Source organism: Artibeus jamaicensis, unplaced genomic scaffold, assembly GCF_021234435.1.
Source record: "Artibeus jamaicensis isolate MK-2021 breed Jamaican fruit bat unplaced genomic scaffold, CSHL_Jam_final contig_519, whole genome shotgun sequence".
NCBI lineage: Eukaryota > Metazoa > Chordata > Mammalia > Chiroptera > Phyllostomidae > Artibeus > Artibeus jamaicensis.
In genome coordinates this window covers 28,934,839-28,960,265 of record NW_026521871.1, presented here as the reverse complement: position 1 = coordinate 28,960,265, position 25,427 = coordinate 28,934,839, and the positions used below count along the sequence as shown (strand labels likewise).

General features: G+C 45.5%; 1 protein-coding gene and 1 pseudogene across 3 annotated transcripts in view; both read left to right on the top strand.

The window, feature by feature from the left end:
* TMEM108 (transmembrane protein 108) overlaps window positions 1-25,427 on the top strand; it is a 296,705-nt gene that overhangs the window by 225,155 nt on the left and 46,123 nt on the right. The window lies entirely within an intron of this gene.
* Window positions 14,233-19,081, top strand: LOC119048344 (serine/arginine-rich splicing factor 11-like; annotated as a pseudogene).

Genomic DNA, 25,427 nt, shown 5'->3' with positions numbered 1-25,427 from the left:
GCCGCTACTTCTTAAGGCCCAGGGTCCTGTATATATTTAAACTCCCCATGAGTAGGCTATAAGAACCATTGGCTGAGGCCATCTGTAAGGTTCCTTTCTAGGCTCCGGAGTCTTTGCTAACGAGAAGGGAGAAAGAAGCAGGCGTGGGGGTGAACCCAAAGGACAGGACTGCCGTGTATCAATGCTGCTTTGTCCGGGGAAGAAGCTGTCCTCCTGGTAAAGATGATGCGATATGAAGGTCAGAGGAGAGGGAGGGATGCTCAGTATAGATGCTTATTTCTTTGGCCAGTTATTTCACTAACTGTGGACTTGTAGTCCTACCTCATGAGTCTGAAATGCTTTGATCTCTCTGATGTCTTTGTCCATCCACTTGCCAAGGTGCCCTGAGCTCCTGCCCTCCCCCAGTGGACCAAGCCACTAGCAAATCAGAGAACACATGGAGGAAGAGCCAGCCCACTGACTTGAGTCCCTCTCCCTGACTCCTGGCCGCTGAAACCTCTCCTTTCCCATTTATCTCCCTGTTTGGGGATTTCTCATGAGTAGGTTTCTATTAACTCTGTGCAGAGCAGGCACTTCTCCCAGGTCTTCCAGAAGGACCAGGTGATTCATTCCAACCAGAGGTCCTGGAAGAACTCTCCCACCCCTCACCAAACCTAACTTCCTTAAAACTTACAAAAGCTGTACAAAGTGTCTGGAAAACAAAAAATCTCCTCAATCTCAATATAACTATTTTCATTTGATGTTGTCCCTTGATAAATGTTCATATTCGTATTTTACATAGAGTACTAATGATTTTCATGAGCCTTTTCTATGAGAAGCATTCTCCTCATTGCCGTACAGCCTTATTAATGATCTTTGTAAAAGCTACAAAATTCTCCATCTAGAAAAGATACCACTTGGTTTGTTAAATCCTTACATAGTGCTTCTCACACTCTAGGTACATAAACATTATAATATGTGTTAACTCACTTCAGCCTTATAGTATTTATAAATATACACTAACTTCACACTCCTAACCAGCTCTGTTAGGCTCAACTTATTGATGAGGAAAAAGAGACTCAGAGAGGTTAGATAACCTGCTCAAGGTCACACAGCAAGCGGGCAGCAGAGACAGGCATATGCTCTTCTGCGCTCCTAACACTGTTCAACGCTGACATTTTATTTAACTATCTTTCTACAGCTTCACGTTTAGGCTACACACAGTGTTTTCAAATTATAAATGCTAAGAACATCCTGTTGCTCGTGTCTTTTTCATTCTTTCAGATTATTTGTCTAGAATAGGTTTTCAGGAGAGCTGCCTGCCCGACTTCATTGGGAAAATCTGAACTCTGGGGAGGAAGGGCACTTTTGTGTGAGGTTGTTAGTGCTTGGTCATGGCCAGTGCAGTGTAGGAACAGTGAAGGACATTACCAAGCCCACAGCTTCGTGAAGGTGAAGGCTCAAGAAATCAGATGATGCTGTTGCTGCTCAGTGCCTCCTGGGTGGCCTGGTAGCCATAAAGCCACTGTTTGAACCAGAGAAACAAACCATCTTTGTTTATTTCAGTGGTGGGAAATAAAAACAGAATAACTTCAATGGCAGATAGATTAGCCAACGAGTAGGTGGGTTTAGCCCTTCTCCTTTAATCTGGGTGTTCAGACGTCCTGTAGGCAAGCTGATTTGGAGGTAAAGCCCAGTTCTCCAGCATTCCTGTGTAGGTGGGGGCGGGGCTGCCAGTCTTTTGGAACAGAGCATTAACAGGGCTTGTCTTGGTACTGTGCTTGCAGCACAAGCACAGATCTTTCCATCTGCAGTACATTCGTTTAGAGGATGGTGTGGAGACCTACGGAGTTAGGCCTCCCTCCACCGCTGGGTCCACCATGGGGTTAGTCAAGTCATGTGTAAGGTTTTTGGACGACTTTGAACCAAACTATCAGAAATCTTAGTGGATCATAGGACAGTTCTTTGTTTTTTCTCACTTATGGTACAGGCCCACTGTTCTTCTTTGTCTACGATGATACTGAAAATAGCAAAGACTGAATATGGTTCCCATTCCCCTGGGCCAACATACATCCCCAACCAGGCACACACACATGCTCCTCCTGCACCATCCCCATCTGCTCCCCACTCTCCCTAATTATCGGTGCAATTATCATGTTATTAGCACATTTTTTAAAAAGTCTTCCTATCACAAGAAGTGATAAATCTGAAAACCAGAAATGAGAAAGGTGGAATGTCAGAGTGAGAAAAATAGGACTAGCTGATTTTTTCCAAGTTTCTGGGAGATTGCAGTGGGTCAGCGGGGCCTTAGGGAGGTGTGTTAGTGGCCCGGGCAGCCTCCATCAGCTGCCTTGCTGGTCCATGCCTTCCCTTGCTCCATAGCCACTGTATCTTTTATCAGGTCATAGAAAGCTTCTAAGGTGTTTGATCAAAAGATAAGGACTTTCCGTGTGGGGTAACGGGAAAGGAAATTGGTCCCAAGCACATTTTAAGAGCATAAAGTAAACACCTAAGTAAACAACCCACAGCCAGCCTTGGAGCAACAGAGTCCCGGCAAAGGGAAATTGGAGGTGTGTTCCGAAGGGCAGATTTACTGCCTCTGCTGTTACTGACTATGGATACAATCGGATAAAACATTATCCAGTTGAAAAATACACCCAGAATTTGTTATAATCGGGTGTGGGAAGACACACAGACATGGGAACGACTGCCAGGGAGGAAGAAGTTCAGCCTCACCAAACCCTAGGAACCGCAGGCACGGCAGGCCATGCGGGGCCACACTGAGGCACCAGGGCCAGTCGGGAGGCGCGGGGAGCAAGGGGAAGCCTGGGCGAGAGTCTTCATTGGGAGGCAAGACGAGCAGGGTAGACATGTTTGGGATTGGCTAGTGTAAATAATTTTACTGGGCCTTGGCCTATAGGAGTGGCTCCTACTTGCCTTGTGCCTGGCTCTGGGGAGATTAGGGCAGAGGGATAGTATCCTCTACTACTGGGGCCCAACAAAATAGCAGTGAACGGGAGTATGGACTCAGCGTGTCAGAGGCAGACTCACAGGCAAGTTTACTGTCTCTAAGAATTAACTAACCCTGGGAGGGGCAGACTAATTCCCTCAGGTCTATGAGGCTCAACATGCCACAACATAAGAATACAGAAAATAAGAAAATATAGTTTCTATAGACCCTGATACACACACACAAGCAAAGAGTCTACTGTCCGTTTTGTGATTTAAGAGACATCCGTGGTTTAGGGGCTGGTTGTCCAAGAGCATGTAAGGAACCTTAGAGAGCAGCGTTCAAAAGATATTCCATTCCCTGTCCCTTCGATGCCCGGTACACAATGAGCAAGCCAGGTGCCTCCAGAAAAGCCATCCTTCTTTCACGACCAGCACATAGGCCCCAGAGAACATTGGAGCATTTTCTGCAGGAGCAGCGTGTAGTGCACGAGGCGCAGGCTTGAAAGATTAACCCCAACAGTGCGGGGCTGGTGTCTGGTCATTCTGACGGGTCCCAACCCAGAGAAGGGCACACCTGTCAGGTTTAACCAGAGTTCAGGCGGGGCTGTGTCGTTTCCTATCACACACAGTGAGCATTGCTACAAAGCGTTATCTGGGAAGACTGTTATGCCATTGTTCAGTTAGCTCCAGGAATGAGAATGAACATGTGCAGAGTCTTTTGTGTTTGTAAAATGGTTTACAAGCCCCGGCTGGCTCACTTGTTAATGATTACTTTGGGGGATTCTTGACAATGCATATTTAGGAAATAAAAGTAATGGTTTGATGGGACTAGAGGAAAAGACAAGTAATAGAAAAGCATTTAGCGTATTTTTTCAGTCCCGTAGTCTCTGCAAGCCTGTACTGACTGACCGTCATTTCCACTGCATTTAGCTCCATGCTCCTAATACTCAAAGCCCAGCACAAATACATACATACTTGACAAACCTGTGTTTCAAGCTGTACATCACTAACTGTCCTTTGTTGTCCTTTGGTGTCCTGATCTGCACACAACATGGCCACAGCTCAGGAAGCACGCGGTGAGCACACCCACCACCCTCCCACCAGGGGGAGGTGGGAGACCTCCCTCTGTCCTTCTGGAGGAGACCGGGCTCTGTCCTTCTGGCCCACGCCTGAGGCTGGAACATGTGACTTTGGGGTTCTCTCTGCTGATGATCTCACTGACGACTGAGACTGGCACATCAGTGCGGGACCACAAGAACACACACACATACACACACCCCAAACTTTACATATCAGGGACTTGAAACCCTTGGTGGACTGGAGATATATTCTAAAGCCTCTCATTAAAAGTATAAAATGTCATGAATCTTCTGGAGTTTTTATTCTAACTCACATTTAAGGAGTGTTTTTACTCCAGTCTTCATGTACTGTTGACCCTCCAAAGGTCAGCTTTATTCCATGACATCGTGTCCCTGGGGCACCTGCACGTGTGCCACGCCTGCCACACCTGCCCTCAGGTGTGAGGAAACAGTGCCAGGCCTTGGGTTCCTCTTCCCGCACTCCCTGGTGGAGCCTCGAGTCTGCGGAGGCCGCAGACAGCACGGTGGACCTCACGTCCCCCGACCCCCTGTTCTAACTGCCTCTTAGCAAGTTCTGCCAGTAGACACTGACGTGGCCCAGGATATATGGTCTGGTCCAGAGGCTTGTTCATAATGAAGCTGTCTGTTCGCATGACACTCATCTTCAATTTTACAATATCTCTTTAGAAACAGGTGTTTAGAGCCAACAGTGATGCGAAATATCTCAAGAAACATCACTGTATACGTTTATGCATTATTTAGGGCTGTCATTTGGAATGCGCTGTTCCACACATCTCAGTGGTAACATCGTTTTTGGAGGACACGGGTACTGCACACGCTGCCTGCCTCACATCCGCCACGTGTGCGCAGGTTCGCACAGGGGGCAGACGTCGCAGGGAGAAAGTGGGCAAGTTTTGGACCTTTCAAAGGAAATGTTCCATAATAGTGGCGAATCTCATGGACAGTGAACTTAAGATTTGCCAAAAACAACTCTTTGGTGCCTTCTTAAACATTCTACTATGTATAGAAAATTAGAGTAATTTCATAAGTTGCTGAGTCAGTATACTTCCAAAAATAGCTTCCTATCGTGCCTCCCCTAAAGTCAGGAAACTTAAGCAGAAACTGGAGGGATCTGGTCCTTGTTTGTTCACTCAGTGTGCAGTCTTAGTGAGACAGGAAAGCCTGCCTTAGTCATTAACAAGCCACATACACTCTTAAAATGCATGTTGTTAATTTACTAACCCAAGGTTGGTTTTTGAAGATCCAATCACGTGTATTTATGATAGTTCCCTTTGAAAAATCTGTTGTCATAATGAAATATCAAGAAAATCCAATTTTCATTGATTACTTTGTTTCAATTGTGGTTTTGGAAAAGCTTTAAGAAAGACAAATGGTTGTGTAGTCATGTGGTTGCTGTTTCCTTTGGGCCCAAGCAGGAAGTTGATGAAACTACATCCCATTAATGTAGTTTCTGACTTTATAACTGCTCCCGGCTCTGGCTCTGGGCTTTTCTCCTCCCATGCCCGGCTATGTAAGCCGACATAGCCACATGGTAGCTGTTACTTCCAAGACGTGCCCTGGTATGAATTCCAACTCCGTCAAGCCCTGCTAACACGGCTCTGACATCCTAACAGCCTCTGCGCCCAAACCTGCAAAATGGGAGTGCTGTCAACTTCAGGGGCTCTTACCAGATCAGAGAGAACAGTGTAAGGAAAGGAGCCACCAGAATGCCTGGCTCTGTTCTTCACCTTTCCTGCAGGTGCCGTAAAATGGCTGTGCTCGCCACCTTCCGAAACAGCGGCTGACATTCTGATTCAGCCATAATCCTACAAGAATAGTCTGATAGCACGGAAGCCTTATATATTACAGTTTTCTTCTCAACTTAGCTCTACCAATTTTTTAAGCGGCTTTACAATTTCTACTTTATTGAAGTAGAAATTGCATACCATACAATTTACCCATTGCAAACCAGTAGGTTCCATGATGTTCATAAGGATGCAGAGCTGTATGACCATCACCCAGTTCAGTGATAGGGCATTTCTGTCACCTCAGAAAGTCTCCTCGGGCCCATTTACAGCAGCTCACCTTCACCTTCAGCCCGAGGCAACCACCAATCTTCCTCCCTTCTCTGTAAGTTTACCTCCTCTAGGAATTCCTGTGAATAGAATTGTACAATGCGTACAGTCTGGCTTCTTCACTGTGCATAATGTTTTCAAGGTTTATCTTCACTGTGCATAATGTTTTCAAGGTTTATCCCTGATCTCAATGTAGATCAGGTTTATTCCCTGATCCACAATGTGAAGCATTGTGTTAGGGCTCTCCAGAGAAACAGAACCACTGGAATAGACAGATATCATGAGGGATTGGCCCGTGATTACAGAGATCGAGAAGTCCCATGATCCGCCATCTCTACCTAGAGACCCAAGAAAGCTGGTGGGTCTTCCAGACCCAGCACAAGTCTAGAAGAAAAGAAAAAGAAAAAGAAAAAGAAAAGAACAGCTTAGTAGGATTTAGATAGGAATCGTGTCAACTTTATAGGTTAATTTTGGGAGAATTGACATCTCAACAAAATTGAGTGACTTTTTAAAACAGCTTTTTATTTGTAAATAAGTTCGAACTTATAGAAAAGTTGTAAGAATAGTACAAACAGCACACATGTACCCATTATTCATGTTCACTGAATGCTATCATTTTCCCCATTTGCTCTATCATTCTTTGTATGTATGTATGTAATTGTCTCTAAACTACTTGGAAAGAAATTGCGTGTATCATGCCCATTGCCCCTAAATGCTTCAGCGTGCGTTTCCTAGGAGTGGCTTTCTCTTACGTTACCACAGTGCGGTCACCAGCTTCACTAGATTTAACATCGTTACAACCCTTTCATCTGATCACCCGTCATCCATGTTCTGGTATCACTGTTGGAATATGCTTCGCAGCATGTTTGCCTCCTGAACAGGATCCAAAGTGGAATCACATAGTGCATTTAGCTGTCGTGTCTCTTTAACCTGGAGTGCCTCCTCAGCCTTTCTTTGCCTTTTATAACATGGACAGCTTTGAAAATACACTTTCAAAAACCACCAAAGATTGTAGAAAATATATATACTTGCAGCTTTGAACATAACTTTAAAGTTATTTTAAAACACGCCTTTGAGATAACTGGTCTTTGCTTTTTCTTGGCCCGGTGTTTGCTCCTGGTCCCGCTCACGTCATGTTTTTCCAAATCCGAGTGCCGGTGAGGCGACGGCACGTCCTTCTCCTGGAAACACGTCTGGAGGCACGTGATGTCCGCCCACCACTCACTGGTGTGAATTTTCACCGCCCAGTCAAGGTGGCGTTTGGTTTCTCCACTGTGTGGCTACCATTTTCCCTTCCATTTGCTAGGTCCCCTGACTTTCTTTTTGAACCAGCATTTTAGGTTTTTCTCAGTGTCCCTAACAGGGCCAGGGACTACTCCAGGACTAGCAACACTACAAGTAATGGCTGCCCCCTGCAAAGGGAGCGTTCATAATGGCATTAAAACCTGGAGACCCTTTTAATGTGCATTTAAGGCTTTTCCCTAATGCATGGATGATTAGAAATAGAGAAAGCTCCTACCAAGTGGATGACAGTTTTCCTGTCCCCTGTAATCTAATACAAGATTAACTCCTTTCCGCTGTTCTATTAATACCTCCAGTCAAAGACTTCCTGATGTGATCCCTGCCACGCTTGCTCATGAATAAATGGATGGAGCTGTAGGGATGGATTCCTGTAGGAATTTTTAAGGGTTTAATTTTTCTTCTCTTCCATCAAATCAAGATAAAAGAACAGCTTAAAAGAAATGGCTCAGACTTCATTGGAAAGAGTCATACTTGGAGAAAAAATTATTTTTAATAGCTTGGGAAAACTAAAAGGATGATGACAAATCCGAAGCATGTGGCACCTCTCATCAGTATCGTGGCATCCAATTAATAGGAGATGATGACAGCTCTGTTATTAAATTATGTAGATGCTAATTGAAGGCACAACCAACTAGGAGGACCTGTTGCCTTCAAAGAACTTTTAACTTAGCTGTGACGTCAGTGATGGAACACAGTTTCCAGACCCGTTTCTGAAAATGCACAGACTGATGCTTCTAGGAACGTGCGTGCTTTGGGCAGAAATGCTCGTATCTGGTCTTCGTGCTCAAACTTACTTTTGTGTCTGGAGATGTAAATGTTTCCCCCCAATGCAATACAGCCAAGGTCCCCAGGGAGCTGTAACCTGTACAGTGAAATCATCTTTCCCCCAGGCCAACGGAGGTCCGGGCCAGTAGGGATCTGCTGGCGCTTTGATGCATGAACTCTGTCCTGGGGACATAAGTTATAGTGCATAGATTAGAATTAGCCTGAAAGACTGTGGGGCAAGGGCTGGTAGCATCCTTTTAGGGTTTGGAAAGGCCCAGTCCTTACCCCTAAGATCTCGCTACTGTGGGTACATCTCTCTGAGAAAAATAATGATGACAATGACGATCTGGATTTGTATAGCCCTTTGCCCTTTCAAAGCACTCTTGGAAAGCTCTCATTTGAGGCAATATAGCCACAATGCCTTGTTTAAATCTTGGCATCAGCATCTCCTGACTGTGTAACCTTAAAGTTATTTAACCTTGTCATGCTTCAGTTCCACCCTCTGCAATATGGAAATAATAGTGGTTCCCTGCTCTTAAATTGTAAGAACTAAATGAGATTATATTGACCAAGTGCTCACAATGGTGTCTGGACACAGTATTGTAGTCGTCTCAATATCCTACTGACGGGGACAGAAGTGTTTACTGACACCCTGCCTTGATGGATGGAGCAGTAGAAGCCAGCAGTGCCATGATGTGCCTGTGATCACACAGTATTTGTTCTGAGCTTTTGAGGCCTGCTTTAGGTCCCTAGCGAGTGTCGCTCCTCCCTCCAGCCTTTTGAGCATTTATTTCATCACATTCAGTGCTTTTGAAGCACAGAAAGCCTTGAGGACCCCACCTGGAGATACAGAACAAAGCCTGAACTAGGCTGCACCCCCCCCCCAGAAATGCTCAACTCTGAACCCCAGAGCTTGATCTGTGATAGCTGCCGGACAGAGCGCCAGTGAGAAGCCAGCCCCGTGAGGGCAGGAACAGCACCAGCCCACTGCCCCGCCGCGTCCACGCCCCAGACACCCCAGCGGGAAAGCTCGCCGTGTGCGGATTGCACCAAGCCCTGCAGCCGCGGGGCTGTGGCAGATGTGAAGATGCAGTCAGCTCTCCTCCAGAAGTAGAGACCAGGGACGTCTCTGAGCGACAGATAGTATTATAATTTCAGATCTTTAGGGAATGGAAATTAAACTTGACCCAACTTTGACAGTAGACATCACAGAAGAATTCATTTACAAAATCACTTTCATTTCAATGTTACCCGTTAACATCAAAAGAGAAAAGGCAGCGTCCACAGCCAAGTGCACGCACTGGCACCGCCCAGTTGTACAGAAGGACAGAGAGCACACACTCCCCCTGCGGCTTTAGCCAGCGCACAGTCTCAAAGTGGGCCTCCCGACCAGGAAGTTCCAGGGACACGATGGAGCCCCGGAGTCTTTCCTGAAACACACACGAATGACGAAGAAGAACAGAGGGACTAATGAAAAGACAAACATTGCTTTCAATAATCTGTTCTGGAGCCCCTGCTTCATTAATCGTACAAAACAAGAAAAGAAAGGGAAATATCCATATGAGGGAAAGAGAGAAAGGGAGTTAAAAAAAAACCATCTATGGTCCTCACATATTTTTTATAAAAAATTGAAAGAAGTGGGCTGGTGATTTTCTTCGGGTGGTGAGGTTGTGGGTGTTCAGTTTTGTTCTTCTTTCCCTAGGTATCCTCTGTATTTATAAGAATGTATTTTACTGTGGAAATTGAGGGAAGCACATTTTTTAAGTCAGCACCCAGTGGCGCCGTTGTGAAGGCGTGCACTGTAGAACCCACATCTTTAGCATCGCCACATGGGGAGCTGTGTGGTCACTGGGTTTGTTTCTGCCCTGGTGAGAGAGCGCCTGGTCATTAGCTAAATAGGTCTGAACTTTAGGGCCTGAGGACCTGGCCATTACAAGTTGGAGGAGGGATCTAAACATATGCGTGAACATCTTTGTGCATAAAAAGACATGGTCAAACCATATTCCAGTGCCTCTGGAATGTGTTGAGAATGAACTAAGTATCAAATTCCTCCTCTTACTCAAATGGCCCCACTGGCCGGGTCCCCAGGGAGCAGAATGACGCCTGAGGTGAGTATACCTGGTCCTCAGTTTACAGTATGGAAGTCCAAGGGTGAGCCAAAAAAACAGGGTCTTGCAGAGATGCCAGATCACAAGTCAGAAGATCATCCAAGTGAGTTGGCATAGACAGAGCAGAAGAAGCTGGACGCTGAGCTGGAAGACAGGCCCAGGGACCTGAGGCCCCCAGGGATCAAGGTGTGAGTGGGAGTGAGTTCCCTGTGGGGATTTGCCACCGCAGTGTGGCCAGGATGGGGCGGTTTGTAAACCCCTGTGAGCTTGTTGGGAGTGAGGATTATTCAAATGTGAACTAGGGCTGTTACTGAGAGTGACTGAGAAGCATTCCAAGTTCCTGGGCTGACAGACATGCTCTGCGTTTCCGCAGCCCTGTTACTGCTCATCTAAGCCGACGACAGAGAAATTAAAAGGGATTTGTATCCCCAAGGAATATATGCACTGCTGGTACCACATTACTGTGATGGCTTTTTAAAATGTGTACTATCCCCTTGACACAAGATGCTGGACAGGCTCTCAGTAAAAATCCTGGGCTTTTACCACCTTTGCTAAGGAAGCAATAAACATTACCTGAAAGGGAGGAAATGGAAGATTGGTGCCAAATGTTGAGGACCTTGGCAGGTATCAGTAATACAGTTTTTATAAGAACGAGATTCTCGTAATTGTGGGTAATGGATTTATAGATTTCCCAGATGGCTTGGTGAATAACAGCTTGGAAACAGAACATAAATTATAGGCAGGAACATAAACACCAAACCAAATTTTGAAAATAAGCACGATAGAAATTCGAAGAACATTACCAAATCGTAACTGCTTATAACCTTTAATGTCACCTTGGCCAGAGTGGTCATTTGGTGCGATGCCCCACAGGACAACTGAAAGGCTTTTCTCAGCACCGTCCGGTCCAGCGGATATGAGTGCAGGGCTGCCTTCCCAGGCCGCACACCTTTCCAGGAGCTGGGCATCCGGGAGCAAACCCAGGGGCCAAGTACCTGGCGGCATGGAGCCGACATTTTAGCAGGGGAAGACTAATCAACAGGAATACACAAGCAAATTGTGTCATTGTGGTGGGGTGTATGCAATGAAGAAATCTAAAGCTGTGGTGAAGGATGGTGCTTCAACGTGGAAAAGGGGGACACGCAGCCAGTGGCCCTAAATGCAGAACAGGCTTGGTTTCCAGAGTGGAAGGCAGGAGTCTCGGGCTTGTTACTTCACTGTCTGGTCGCCATTCGCTCCCACCAAGAGAAGGGCCAGGCTGAGCGGGCTGTCACAGACCAGCTCTGGCTGGCGCTGGTGCTTTGATGTATGACACCAGGGAAATTAAGAAACAGATTAGATTTCAGACTTAGGAAGTAATTCATCAAGGAGTGCCCTTTCGTGTCAGTAAAACAAAAGCACAGATTGCCCACGGGAGGCGTTTGCTCTGGGGCGAGTGCTCCCAGAAGTGAGCACACCAGCGCCCTCCACTGGGCAGTGAAAAGCCTGGGGGAGGACGGAGAACAGGGACCCCTGGGTCCCATCTTGTAGATGTTACCGATTTGTACAGTTGCCTCTCTAACATTTGTTCTTAAATTCGAATTCACCACCAGCTGGGCCCTGTCACTTTTTAAAGCCCGTTTTATGATCAGGAAATTGGGAGATAAAGATTAGGTCACCTGCTCTAATTCGAATTTGTACAGTTGTAGTTCAGGGACTTGGAACCAGATCCCTCTGACACCACAATCTGCAATCCTCACCCTATTCCTGGGCACGTTTTCACAAGCGCCTCGTCCTTTACCCTACAAAGCTTCCCCAGATATAGAAGGTATTCAACAAAATTCAGGATGTGGACCTTGTACGGGACAAAGTGCCTGGCTTCTTCAGCAAATAAACTGCAAAAAGAGAGAGTGAGGAAGAACCTGTAAGTTAAAAGTAACTTAAGAAGCCCTGGCCAGGTAGCTCAGTTGGTTGGAGCGTTGGCCTGTACACCAAAAGGGTGTGGGTTTGATTCCCAGTCACGGCACATCCCTGGGTTGCAGGTTCAGTCCTCAGTCAGGACATGTGCAAGAGACAAGCAATCGATGTTTCTCTCCCTTTCTTTCTCCCTCCCTTCCCCTCTCTAAAAATAAATAAATAAAATCTTTTTTAAAAAGCGACTTGAAAGACAACTAATTTTAATGTTAGGACTTTATTTGGATCCTGATTCAAACAAACTACTTAAAATCAATATACAAAATACATTCAGGGATTTGAACACTAATAGTATTTGAAAATATTAAAGAATTGTTTTTATTTTTTAACTGTGATAATACTGTGGCTGTGTTTTTTTAGAGTCATTTTAGAGGTACATACTTATACATTGCCAGACAACGTGATATGATATGTGGGCTTAACTTTATAGTAATGCATTGGAGGGTGTGGAAATAAACAGGACTGGCTGTGTTATCACCAATGTAGCAGGATCCTGGGGCTTGTTGTACAGTTCTCTTGAGTTTTGTATCTTCCATAATAAAAAAAATTAAACCAAACCAAACACACTCTCCATGCTGAGTAAGAATTGGTTGCCCTGACTACCTGCCACTTTCTTAGGTGTCCTGTCTCCTCCATTAGACTAGAGGCAAGAATCAAGTCTAATGGCCAAAGCTCACGTGCCAGAGCCTGTTGCTGCCTTGGCTTATAGAGCTGGTCTAGACAGTGGACTTGCTGCCTATGATAGACTGTCCTCTGCCCGGTCTGCAGCTTTTATGCAGTCAGCCCGGCAGACCATGGAACCCAGGAGGCAGTGTGATGTAATGAGAAGAAGGCGGTCTTGGAATCAAAACACCCTTCATTGGAAGTTTGCCCTTACCTTTTAGAAGCTGCATAGTCTTAAGCAAAGCCCTTCACCTGCTGAGCCTTGAGGAGTTGTGGTGATCAAATAGGACAGCATAGACATTGTGGAATATCACAAAGCCTAGAGATCCTTCCCAAAAATCTGGGCTCCCAAATGCACGGGTGAGCTGGGACCCAGCCATGATTCCGAGGAGGAAGTGACGTCTATTGCGGGATAGAGGGAGTGCCTGACGCTTTTCTAGGTCATCTGTCTTCCCTACTGGACTGCGCTCCCTGGGAGAAGGAGCCATCCTGTGCTCCTGTGTGTTCCCAGGAGAGTGAGGTGAGAGGGATGTGGCCCTGGGGTCAGAGTCCTGGGCTCCGATTCTGTGTCTATTGCTTGTCCTCTGTGTCTACCTGTGTCATGGAGCCTGTGGCAAATGTTTTAGCCTTGTTATCTGTGAAAGAGCAGTAATAATGCCCACCGAGAGGATTTATGAAAGAACACATTCAACTCCTCAGCTCATGGTTGGGGTTTGGGAAGTGTTAGCTTCCCACCACCCTCATGTGCTCTCTTGATGTTCAGTGAGTGAAAGAGGGTAACTAGGTGTTTCTCTAGAAAGCAGGTGCCTCAGAAGGAAGCTCATCAGATACAGTTCCACAGGTTTCCTCCTGCAGAAGGACCCCTGGGTGGACTCCACAGGCTGTGCCCCTAAGCGTGGGACTGTTTGCCCAATGAAACGTACTTTTGTCTACTTAATGCAAAGGTGCTGAATGGGCTATTAGTGTCCCTGCTCAGAAGACAAATGTCAGCCACCCTGCGAAAGGAATCTGTTTTATTAAGAGTGACTCAAACTAGTGCGGAGAGTAAAGAGGAAAAATAAATCCTATGGAAATTGTGAGGTCGCTGAACTTCTTTGAAGCCCACTGCAATTTTGAGCACATTAAAATTCCTTCCTGGGTGATTCAGGTCCCCAACCTGGGTATTATCATGGTGCCCAGGTTATCATGAAGACAGAAGTGTGAAAATTGACAGTCATCTGAAAGGGCTGTCTGAGCAAGGTGGCCACCCTGGGCCTGGCGGCCTGTTAGGACTGACTTCCCCCCAGGCTAGCTGCAGTTCAGTCAGCTCCGCAGCCCAGCCCTAGTGACTTACTGACACCAGCTGAATTACAAGTAATGGTCCGAGTCTTCCTGGCAGAGGCCCCGCAGAAAGGCCCAGGGCTACTGCTTCCTCTGAAGTGTTTGAAGGGGTGCTGCCTCGTCAGTGGCATCAAGTTCAGTGAGGACGGGGTGAGCATTTACACCGTCTCTGTGCTGTCACAGTCTTGCTACTTCATGTCACAAGTTCAAGGCCACAGGGGTTCAGGGGCATGACCTCACCCTTCTGGAAGGAAAGAGGAGAGGCCAGCCCCAAAGTGTTTGGGGTGGAGGTCACAATGATTCTAAAGTCTCTCAGAAAAAGCAAAGGCAAGAGAAGAGCAGCAAGGTTCAGTGAAGGAAGAAGGGAGGCAGGAGGTAGCCGGTGGGCATAGTAAGTGTCTAGAATGGAATACATGTATACAGTAATGGTTTCCAAGTGCTTAATTGGTTGTCCTAATACCATTTGTTGAAAAATCCCAGAGGGGGTTTGGAAGACTGGGTGAAAAAGGCGAAGGGATTGAGAAGTACAAATTGGTAGTTACAACATAGTCATGGGGATGTAAATACAGCATAGGATATATAGTCAATAAAACTGTAATAACTATGTATGGTGTCAGATGGGTACTGGAAATCTGAGGGAACACTTTGTAAAGTATATGATTATCTAACCACTATGCTGTACACCTGAAACTAATATAAAATAATATTCAATGTAAACTGTACTGGAAATTTTTTTTTACAGAAATGAAAAAGAAAAATCCCTCTTTGTCTTTTCTTCCCAATACCACCTTTACTTTATTTTTTTCTTGTGGGGGTTTTCTGTTCAGTTCCATGAATCAGTCTCCGGTCTCGTGTTGGTGTCCGAGTCGACACTGGGGTGTCAGTAGGCCGAGGGGGACTCAGAGCCACCTTCAGAACCGAGGTCAGACGCGCGCTCCCAGACAGGGAGTGTGGCGCTATTTTGCACCTTAGGGTCTGATACTGCGAAGCCAGAGGAACTGGCCCCGGCTGCGCTGGGCACCTAGAGGACATTAATCACTTGTGTCGGAGTGTAAAGGTGGGCCATGACCTCCACTGACTACAGGGAGATACTGGGATGCTGGGAAAACTCGAAGTTTGTCACCTATAATTAGAAGTCTGGTGGAGATCAATGAAAGCCCCTATAATTTGACTGGCTTTTCCCTTCTATAATTAACACAACCGTGTGAGCACTCGCTGACCTGGTCACTGTGCGGAGTCCCCAGCCTGGTGCAGCAGGCGTCTTCCAGGTTGTTTCTGCCCTGGCAGCGCAAGAACAGTGTTATCAGACACTTCCAGGCAGATGGCAAAGGGGGGCTTTCCCTGACCTCATCCTCCCCTCTCTGATCCCCCGCTGTCAGTCCACCCTTCCACCCTCAGAAAGCAGTAGATGGGGGAAACCAGCGTGTTTTTTACTTTCGATGTTCAGGTGTGTAGCAGGGTAGATGTAATGTAGAACTGAGCCCTGACCAAGACCTGTCGAACCTTCTATGCCACAAACTCCCCAAATAATACAGAATAGGAGGAAGAAATAAAGGAGGAAGATGGGGAGAGGTAATCACTCACTCTCCCCTTTTTATCTCAGTGTGTTAAACCCATGCCTGTGTTCTAACCCTAATCACATTGTGATGGAGTGTGTGTGTGTGTGTTTATTTAATGAGCTGCCTAACAGTGTCAGGATTGCTTTAATCGTTTTCATTACCTAGTATGATGACTACAATGTAGGTGATAGTAAATAAGTGTTGGAGAAATTATTAAGTGAATGAATTTCAGACTGTTCGTGACAACACTGGTATTTGGTGAAAACTCCCATTGCTGTGTTTACTTCGGCCACACTGGGGAGTGGTGGGTACAAGAGGAAAGGGAAGTGTCTGGCTAAAGGAAAAAATAAAAACAATGACACCCCCACGACTGCCGAACACCTTGGACCACTTTCCACATCTGTGTCACCGACATCAGAGAAGGAATCTGGGAAGTGAGGTTGGGGCTCTTTGCTGAGAAAGGTGAATATTGTCTCCTAAGCAGGTGACACACTGCACCAAAAGTTCACTGATGCCTGGAGCCTGTGACAGCCTGCCCGTGACTGGCAGGGCTTTGCTGGGCCTCGCCTCTGCAGACAGTATCTCAAGACCTCACAGAAAATCTCTGGTGAAAACAGGAGAGGAAGTCCTGGGAGTGGTAGAAGCCCAACTTTCAATTGCTGCTTCACCACGCAGGTGCAGCTCTGAGCAGCTTTGCTAGGCACGTAGGACGTCAGAGACTGTACTCTTCCCTTTGTTTACTTAGCCTCATCTTTATGTATTGTCTTCTTTTAAGGCAAAGAAAATGTTCCAATAATTCTTATCACAGCTCCCAGGCCCACAGACAGAAGGTCCAGAGCCTTCTGTTCAAACTTCACCCAAGACTGCACTCCCAGGCGGCATCCATCCCAGAACCATCCTAGGAGCGAATGCTTAACTGCTAATTAAATATGCTTCCAGGCCGTGGTCAGGATTCCCTGGGAGAAGGCTTACAGGACAGGGTGTGGGTACATCCTCTCCACAGAGAGATGAACTTGATGCTGGGAAGATGCCATGCAGGCTCTCTATGGAACCAGTTTTCCGTCTTCTCATCCTTCACTTCTGGCAGGGTTGCTTTGGAAGAGAAACCATCATAGTAATGCGAGGAGGAAAAGGAGCATTAAAAATGCCATAGGTACCTCCAGCTATTTATCTACGCTGAAGTGTGCTGGGCACACACAATTTTCTTCATGAAGACAACTTTTTAAAAACCAGTAAGTTGCCTTTAGATAAGAAGCCTTCTCTCGGCCAGCATCCATCCCCCTGCAGGACGGTGGCCACCATGTGTGAGACTGTTGCTAAGCGGAGCAGCCTTGGCCAGGGCAGACTCGGGGGAGGCAGAGGGGTGGGAAGAAACTAAAGCATCAGGAAAGGTTAATCGGGGGGGGGACAATGCCTGTGCGTGTTTTTGTGTCAGAGACAGAGATGGAAGGAGAGTGTGTTTTATTTGGTATGTGGATTCTGGTGAGTTTTCGTGGAAACATCCTTTTCCAGAATGACATAGGAGAAAATCTTGAAAAACAAAACCATCTGGTTTCATAGGGAACTGTCTGATCAGAGAGAGTATGTCTTGTGTTTTTCTTATTTCTTTTATTTTGTTGTTGCTGCTGCTAGAGGTGGAGTATTTGCTTTGTTTTGTTGCTTTTGCTAAACTAAAACACTGCGTCTTCCAACTGTATTCAACCCTTGCTAGAGAATGGAGCCTCACTAGGCTCTGACTCCTGCTTTCTCTGCCGACCAGGTCGCACCTGGTTTTTTGTTTCAGTTTGTTTTGTTTTTTAAGTGGAAAGGTTTCATCATCAAAGTGTTGTAAGACAATTTCAGAAACTGTATATCTACATGGCCTACTTTTATTTTTACTGCACAAAAGTGAAGCTTGAAACGCCCATAACTAAGAAAACAGTTGCCTAACTACTTTGCTTTAACATGGACTCACTGTGGGCATAACTATGGCAGTAACAGTAACATGGATGCACTGGTTTTATATAGAGCAAATAAAAAGTACATTAACACGTGCATTTGTCTTATCTTAAAAGTATATGGAAGTCAACTTAAAATGTAATACTTAAATTAAGACAAATTAATAAAAGTGGAAAATTGGAAATCAGGACAAGAGATAATCTTTTACCAATGGACTCAGGATAGGCAGATAGCTTTCACTGATATAGCCATGGAATAAATCATTTCAGGGGAAAAAATTCCCAAACACCTTATGAAAAGTATACAACTCTACTTCAAAATTTGCTATTCACTTGCTGCCAGAGATGTTTCATTTGAAATCTTGTTTCTGTATTAAAGCCTCACTAGCCATCAAAAAAAGGTTAGTGCCTATATAACCTTTCAAAGTGAAACAAAAGCCACAAAAATTCAGCTACAGGCCTTAGGGATTATCTGTTTCAAATGCTTACTTCCAGGTGTAACTAGAAGAAGGTTAATTTGTTGTGTCAACAAACAAGACCTTAAGTAGGTCATGGTGTTGGAGGATTTTAATGTAGCTGAAATCAGATATGTCTAGTAAATAGAAGAAGCCATGAAGAGAGTATGAGAAGCACAGTCTCTAACTTCTGCCATAGAAGAAAGGAGAAAAGCAAAGGCACCCAAGTTCAAGATCATGCTCAAGGAGGAGGATTCCCATATCTTCTAGGCACAGGCAGCCAAGATGCAGATCAAGAAGGAGATTGCATTCTCTAAGCCAAGAAGTAGGCAACGATCCAAAAGTCCCAGACTAAGAAGATAGTCCAGGGAAAGGTAGGAGGTTAAGGAACACATCAAAAACCAGAGACCAAAAGAAAGAAAACAAAGAAAAGAAACATTCTAAAACACCACCAAAAAGTTATAGCACAGCTGGACGGTCCAGAAGTGCAAGCAGAGAGAGACGACAAAGAAGCAGGAATGGTACAAGTTGTCCTAAAAAGACTAGGTCTCCCTCAGCATCCCCTGGGAGGCATACAAAGGAGGAGAAAAAGGAAGAGAAAGAAAGAAGCAGAGATGAAAGTGAGCAATCAGCCAGCAAGAAGAAGAAACGTAAGGAAAATCAGAGTGATAAAGCTGTAAAAGTTACATGGGATTACAATGGAGAGGAACGAGGGTAAGACAGCCAGAAAGAGACAAAAGCGGAGAAGAAACCTACAAAAGCAGGTTCCCCTAAAACAAAAGACTGTTGTCTAGCAAAGGGAGCTGGTGATTCACTGAGAAGATCCAAAGTGGGTGGGGATGACCACAGCGAAGGAGACGTGGCTATGAGGGACTGCATACTGCCTGTGTGGGAAGCCAGCCATACGCATGCATCGGTGCCGTCCTTGGTGTGATTTCTTAATGCTGTGTGTTCATCTCAGACCTTCGATGTATATAGCTCTGCATTATAAATGCATATAAAGCTCCTGATACTGATATTATTTACACCAAAAAGCTTTTAGAAAATGACACGTGGGTAACCGATTCTTGCCATGGTGAAATCTGATTGAGTAAACCAAGCCGTTTCAGTCCTGCTGCTTCATAGCAAATGTGAAAAGCGTGCATTGCAGCAGGCATGGACTGTTTATGTCATAGGATCTCCTTCATTAAGCTCACTTATTTCCAGAGTTTGATTCATTGTCACAATAGAGCCATGAGGGGAAAGAACGCGCTGATTGCATGTTAACTGTGGCACCTGTTTTTATAACACGTTCAAGTCTATGAAGACTAATGAATAATAACTTAATAACAAAACATACCAGGTTGAAAGAAGAAAAAGATCACTAAAAAGTGTGATACTTGGGATTCACTTCAAAATAAAACATTTCAGGTGGGAAGTAGATCAGATAAGGGGGACACAAGAGGTCCCCATAAAATAGCTGGGCTTTTTTTTACATAATAACTGGAATTTACCTCAGAGCAGTGGAGGAGAGGAGGGAAGTGGGTGGGAGTTTAGGTGAGATAGGACTGCCCGGCATTGACCACCGTTGGTCATGAAAGTTCATAATACTGTTCTGCCTATTTTTATGTAGGTTTGTACTGGCCTGCAATAAAAAGGTAAAAGAAACCATTGTACACATGTCTTAGCCATTAGATATGGAAGAAAACACAGTCGAACTCAAAGAAAGAGGGCTGCAGGCTACTAAGATATTTTTCTAAAAGGAAAATATTGACATTTAGTGTGATAGTTGCTTTATTTGGGGATACTCACTGTCATCAGATGTCTCATTGGTAATGAAAAAAATGCTGGACTGAAGAAACTCCTGGTTGTGAATTTGATCCAGACCTAATAGGTCTCTCCCATTGCTGATTATTTTATGGGGCAATTTACCATCCTAATGAAACATTCCTCTGATGGGACATTCTAATAGAGGCAGAGAAACTAGACAAATGGCTCCACTTCCTAAAACCAACAGCAAAACATCCTGTGCAGAACTGCAGTGGAGATTGAAGAGCCAGCATGCCGCCTTTGTTTGTCTGTCAGAACCCTCTGGCGGTCAGAGGGCACACGCAGCCTGCCCTTAACTGCTGTAGCAATCCCGTTTATGGACTGCAAGCTACTTATCCAGGGGGTCCTCCGAGGACTCATATTGATTATCATCTCTCCCTCCTGCTTTCCCCAGAAGCATAGCCTCCTGTGTTCTATGATGCACATACTTCTCTTGTCACAAACCTAATTAACTCTCAAGAATCAGAGGAAACAATCTCATTAATATTTATCAGGGGAATTCTGGTGAAGGAGGATGGATAGTCTCAGGAACAAAGAGACTAGACCAGAAGTCAATTTGTGTCAAAAAAAAAAAAATGTGCTAAAACTTTGAATTCAATTTCTTGGCTGGGGCTCTGAATCATGATCTGCCCGGATGAGTCAGGACCCTTAAACGAGGCTGAGACATCCAGTTTGCCATCGGGATGGCCACTCGTTGTGTTGGCAGAGCACCGCATGACAGAGCAGAATGGTCTCTCCACTGGCTCCTCTCATCTCCTGGAGATCTGGAGACGCTGCAGGTTTAACCTAGGCTACAGAGCCCCCTGGGACTGATTCTGTTCAAGAGGGTTACCGACTGCCTGGAAAAGTCACTGTGTGACTTTTGCTCTCTCATCATGGTAGAAATTGACAAGAGAGATCTTGGAATCCAGGCACCAAAGGTCAGCTGACAGACTGTTCATTCCCACGAGCTCACCAGAGAGGGAAAGCTGGAAGAGCTGGAGTATGCGGCGGGGGATGCCCGCCCTGAAGCGCAGAGACCGGCGCTCTCCATCTCAACTCGAATTCCCTCTAGAGGAAGTGGATGAGATGGTGTTAGAACAAGACCCTTCTGATGCTGCGATCATCAGCCTCATTGGGAAACGCGTATAGCCTCAAGTTAAATTTAGAGTCAGATTTTGGCATATTTCAAGACTTTCTAAAAGGAAAAAATACCCGTACATCTTAAAGCACCCCTATTTTAGCCACTGATTAAGCTCTTTGATTGAGTCCTCTTCCTGTCCTTTAAGCTGATCACTCATAACACATAGCATGTTCCTGTAACCAAGGAACCGTTAACACAATGAATGACCATTAGTGTCACTTTCACAAGCCATTTCGGGCAGACAGATTGAGAGAGGATGAGAAAGTCTGCCTCCCGTGGTGAGTGCTCAAGAATCAGACAGATCCCGAGTCCCATAGAATTGTACCGCCTTCTCAGTCCCGGACACTAACCCATCAGGACCCTCTCTGAGGCAAGGTTTGAATGACGGCGTGTGCCACGACAGCAGGGCCCTGGGGAGCTGTGCGTGGGTGGGACACCTCTCCTTGCTGGGGGAGCTTCTCTTCTCAGGGGGCCCGTGGCCTTTCTGCCACAGCTCCGATTCTGTGACGAAAGTCCTAGACCTGTGCTGTCCAGTGTGGTAGCCAATAGCCACTTGTGACTATTAAGTTTTAATTTTAATTATTTAAAAACCCAGTACACCAGTAATACTAGCTACATTTCAAGTACAAAATAACCAGCTGTGGCTAGTGGCTTCTACACCGGGCAGCACAGATTTAAAACGTTTTCATTACTGCAGAGAGTTCCTGTAGACAGCACTGCTCTCTCCCATCGGTCAGCGAAGTGCAGCGTGTGGGTGGGATTCAGCCCAGCTTCCGTGACTGTCAGTAAATTTATACTGCAAGACAGTCAGGCCCATTCTTCTGGGTATTATCTGTGGCTACTTCCACATTGTGTGGGCAGGGTTGACTCATTTCCAGACCATAAGTGCAAAATATTTACTATCTGGACCTCACAGAAAATGTTAGCCAACCCTGTTCTGTACTATTCTCCCATAAAAAATGTACATGATTACATATAAAATTTTACACATAATTTTAGGGAATTTATGAACTCCCTTAGTGCCGTCCATGATACCAAGCTCAGGGCACAAGCTTCTTGGCTAGTTCCATTTTTCCAGAATCTTCAGACCCCAGTTCCATACTACTGAAATCTAGAAATGATAGATTTTTATGATTTCAAAAGATTAAAGCCATCTTTAAAAAGTAACACCACTGCAGAGTTCAAGGTTACACTCTACGTGCACTTTCATGCACCATCACTGATCGTCTTTGGGTTTCACCGACAAGCCCACCACCATCTAAGAGTCAGGTCCATTGCCTCTCTTCACGTAAACCCCTCTCCTGCTTTTACCCTCTGCGCATCTGGATTCGATGACTCTCCGTTAGACTCACTGTCTAAACCATCTGTTACCTGTGTTGGCTGTCAAAATCCTAAACAGTTCCCATTTCTCCCGATTCTTGACGTCCTCATCAGTAAAACACCTGCCCTTCACTTTCTCCTTCCTCTAGCTGTTCTGCTCATGCTCAAACACGTGCGCATCTTGCTGCCACTGTCACACTTAGCTGCCACCTGAGGATTCCGTAGCTTGTCTCTGCAGTTTTTGTTGAGATACAGATTGGCTAGAAGAGACCTTGCACATACGAGTGCATGCACGCACATGCACACACACAAACACACACCTACACTTACCTAGACATTCTTTGAATTTCACTTATGTACCTGATTTAACTGGTCAAGGGGACAATCTGTCAGCTGAAGCCATGGGGTGGGAATAGGGGCTCATTGGGGGCAGAAGATGATAGTGTATCTGAAATGGCTCCCTTCCAAGGGTGTCTAACCCATGGCCCACGGGTCACATGCAGCTCAGGATGGCTATGAATGCGGTTGAACACCAAATCGGAAATTTACTTAAAACCTTTTTTTTTTTTTTTTGCTCATCCATTTTCATTAGTGTTTTGTATTTAACATGTGGCCCAAGACAACTCTTCTCCTTCCAGTGTGGCCCAGAGATGCCAGAAGGGGGGACACCCCTGCTGGCCCCAGAGTCCCTAACGCTAACACACTGGTACCTCCAGATCCAAAAGCTCAAGTCTTGCTCTGCCACCTTTTGCACAAACAATTTACATCACCAACCAGAAGGAATATAATCTAATAGTCTTTGTCCTTCTACTTGAGGGACGTTGGACAAATATTAGACCCTCCTGTTTTGTCTTGTTTTTTAAACAAATTTAGCATCAACAAGATATAAACTTCTCATTCATTCAGTCTGTCTTGCTTTTTTAAAAAATTTATCGAGTACCTGCTATTTCCAGGAACAGTTGTAGATATTGGAGCTGTGCCAGTAGCGGATGGGAATAAAGGTATGGCCTTGGTTGTGCTTGCTTTCCATCAGAGGACACTGAAAATAAATCAGTAAAGAAAAGATAGATATGTAATGTGAACTGAGCTAGTGTTCATGTTGTAGAAAATAATTAAGTAGGTCAGGGGATAAAGGGTCCCCTTCATATGTGGGAGTCACAAAGGACTTTTCAGAGGACATTGCAGCAGAGACCAACGTGAAGTGCGGGAGGAACCTTGAAGGCAGAGACAAGTTCAAAGACCCTGAGCAGCAGCCTGCTTGGTGTGTGGCTAGAGCAGAGAAAGGGAGGGGAAGGGGAAGAACAGAAGTCAGAGGAAGTCCATGGCCAGTAAGACTTGGACTTCTGCTCTAGTTGGGCTTGGGTGTCCTAGAGGGTTTTGAGCAGAGAAATAACACATTATCACGTTTAATATTATCTTCCTTTGAATAACATTTTCCACCTATTTTTAAGCCTTTTAGGAAATAATATTGCCTCTCAGTCCACCCAGCCTCTGACTTAATTCTCCTTTTATCCGGGTCAGCCAGGCACTGAATTAGGTCTGAGGACCTCAAGCCCCGATTCATTCCCCTCGGGCATCACCCTCACCTCCTCTCAGTCCCCCTTCAACTCCAGCTGTTGCTGCAGGAATCAGCCACATGGAGAAGCACCTGGACAGCACCTGCGTCAGCCAGCCACACATTTTTGTCATTCTACCCCCGATGTCTCTGCCCCTGTCACTGCCATGTGGGGCGGCTGTGAGGACTGCCCAGCCCCTCTGTTGCACACTCACTCTTGACACCTGAGCAGGTTAACATTCAAGAGGCAGGCACCCTCTCACTAATGAGGGGCAGAGCCAGTGGGCCCGTCTCCCTCTGTCCCTTCAAAGGACAGTGAGGTACATTTCACACGGCTTCTCCACAGATCCCCAGCAGGATGGAACCCCAGTTGCCCTTAGTGGTGACCAGCTCAGTAACACAATCTTGGATGTTCTTTCTCTCCTTCACTTTTCACTCTTTGCAGTCCATTTGCCTGTTCCCTGAAATCACTCTGCACAAAACACTACCTACCATGAAGCCATGTCTCAGACAGCTTGTTGGGGAAAGTAGGGTTGAAAACAGCCCTTCTCCTTTCACCTTTCTTAGTCTGTTCCTGCCTCTTCATTACAAAAAAAAAAAAAGTTCAAATAATCTGAGAATCAAAGAGACCTTTAGAGAAAAGTCATTTCAACACCTTTTGGTTACAGATAAGGCAATGGAGGTCTGAAGACATGAATATGCCTCTGCTATAATTTGTCTTTCTTGTGGAAAAGATAAGCACAAATGGAAAATCAAAAACATAGAAGGGACAGCAGACCTTGGCAAGCAGTTCCAAAGTCAAGAACAAGACTGTTTTTTAACAGAGAGGAAAGAGAACTAATCTCTGCTGTGACATAAAGGGAATCAGTGCCAAGGAGCTGAAATAACCATCCAAGTTTGCAGTAAATAGAAGTTTGGGGTTCATTGTACTGTTTTAGAGTTTAGTTTCTTCAAAAGTCAATCTGTGTATTTCCAGCGAGTATGTGCCCTAATAAGATTCTGTGCTGCTGCTCCGGGAGAGTTGGTGGGCATTCAGAGATAGCCCCCACAGGCTGGGGGTCAGGAGATTGAATTTCTAATTATACTTTGACCATTAATTAACTTTGTGAACTTGAGCTGAAGTCATTTTCTCTCTGTGGTCTGTGACTCAGTTTCATCTTTACAAAATGTCTCACTGAATCCTAGAACGTTGACTTGCAAAGTGGCTTTGGAGCTCATCCTCATTTTGCAGGTCCAAAGAAAAGAAGTGAGTTTCTAAAAGTCACTGAGTTAGAGTCAGATCTGGCAGTGGAACCCTCATCTTCCCGGTCCTCAGTCTGAGGATGAGTTTTTAAATTCTTCCCAACCCTGCACTCAGGTAGCCCCACGATGGAACTGTGGGACAGTGTTTCTGCCCTGAAGGGTGCCGCAGTCACACTGAGGAGACATGGACACACACAAGTAGTTATGATAAGACCACAAGTGAGATCCAGT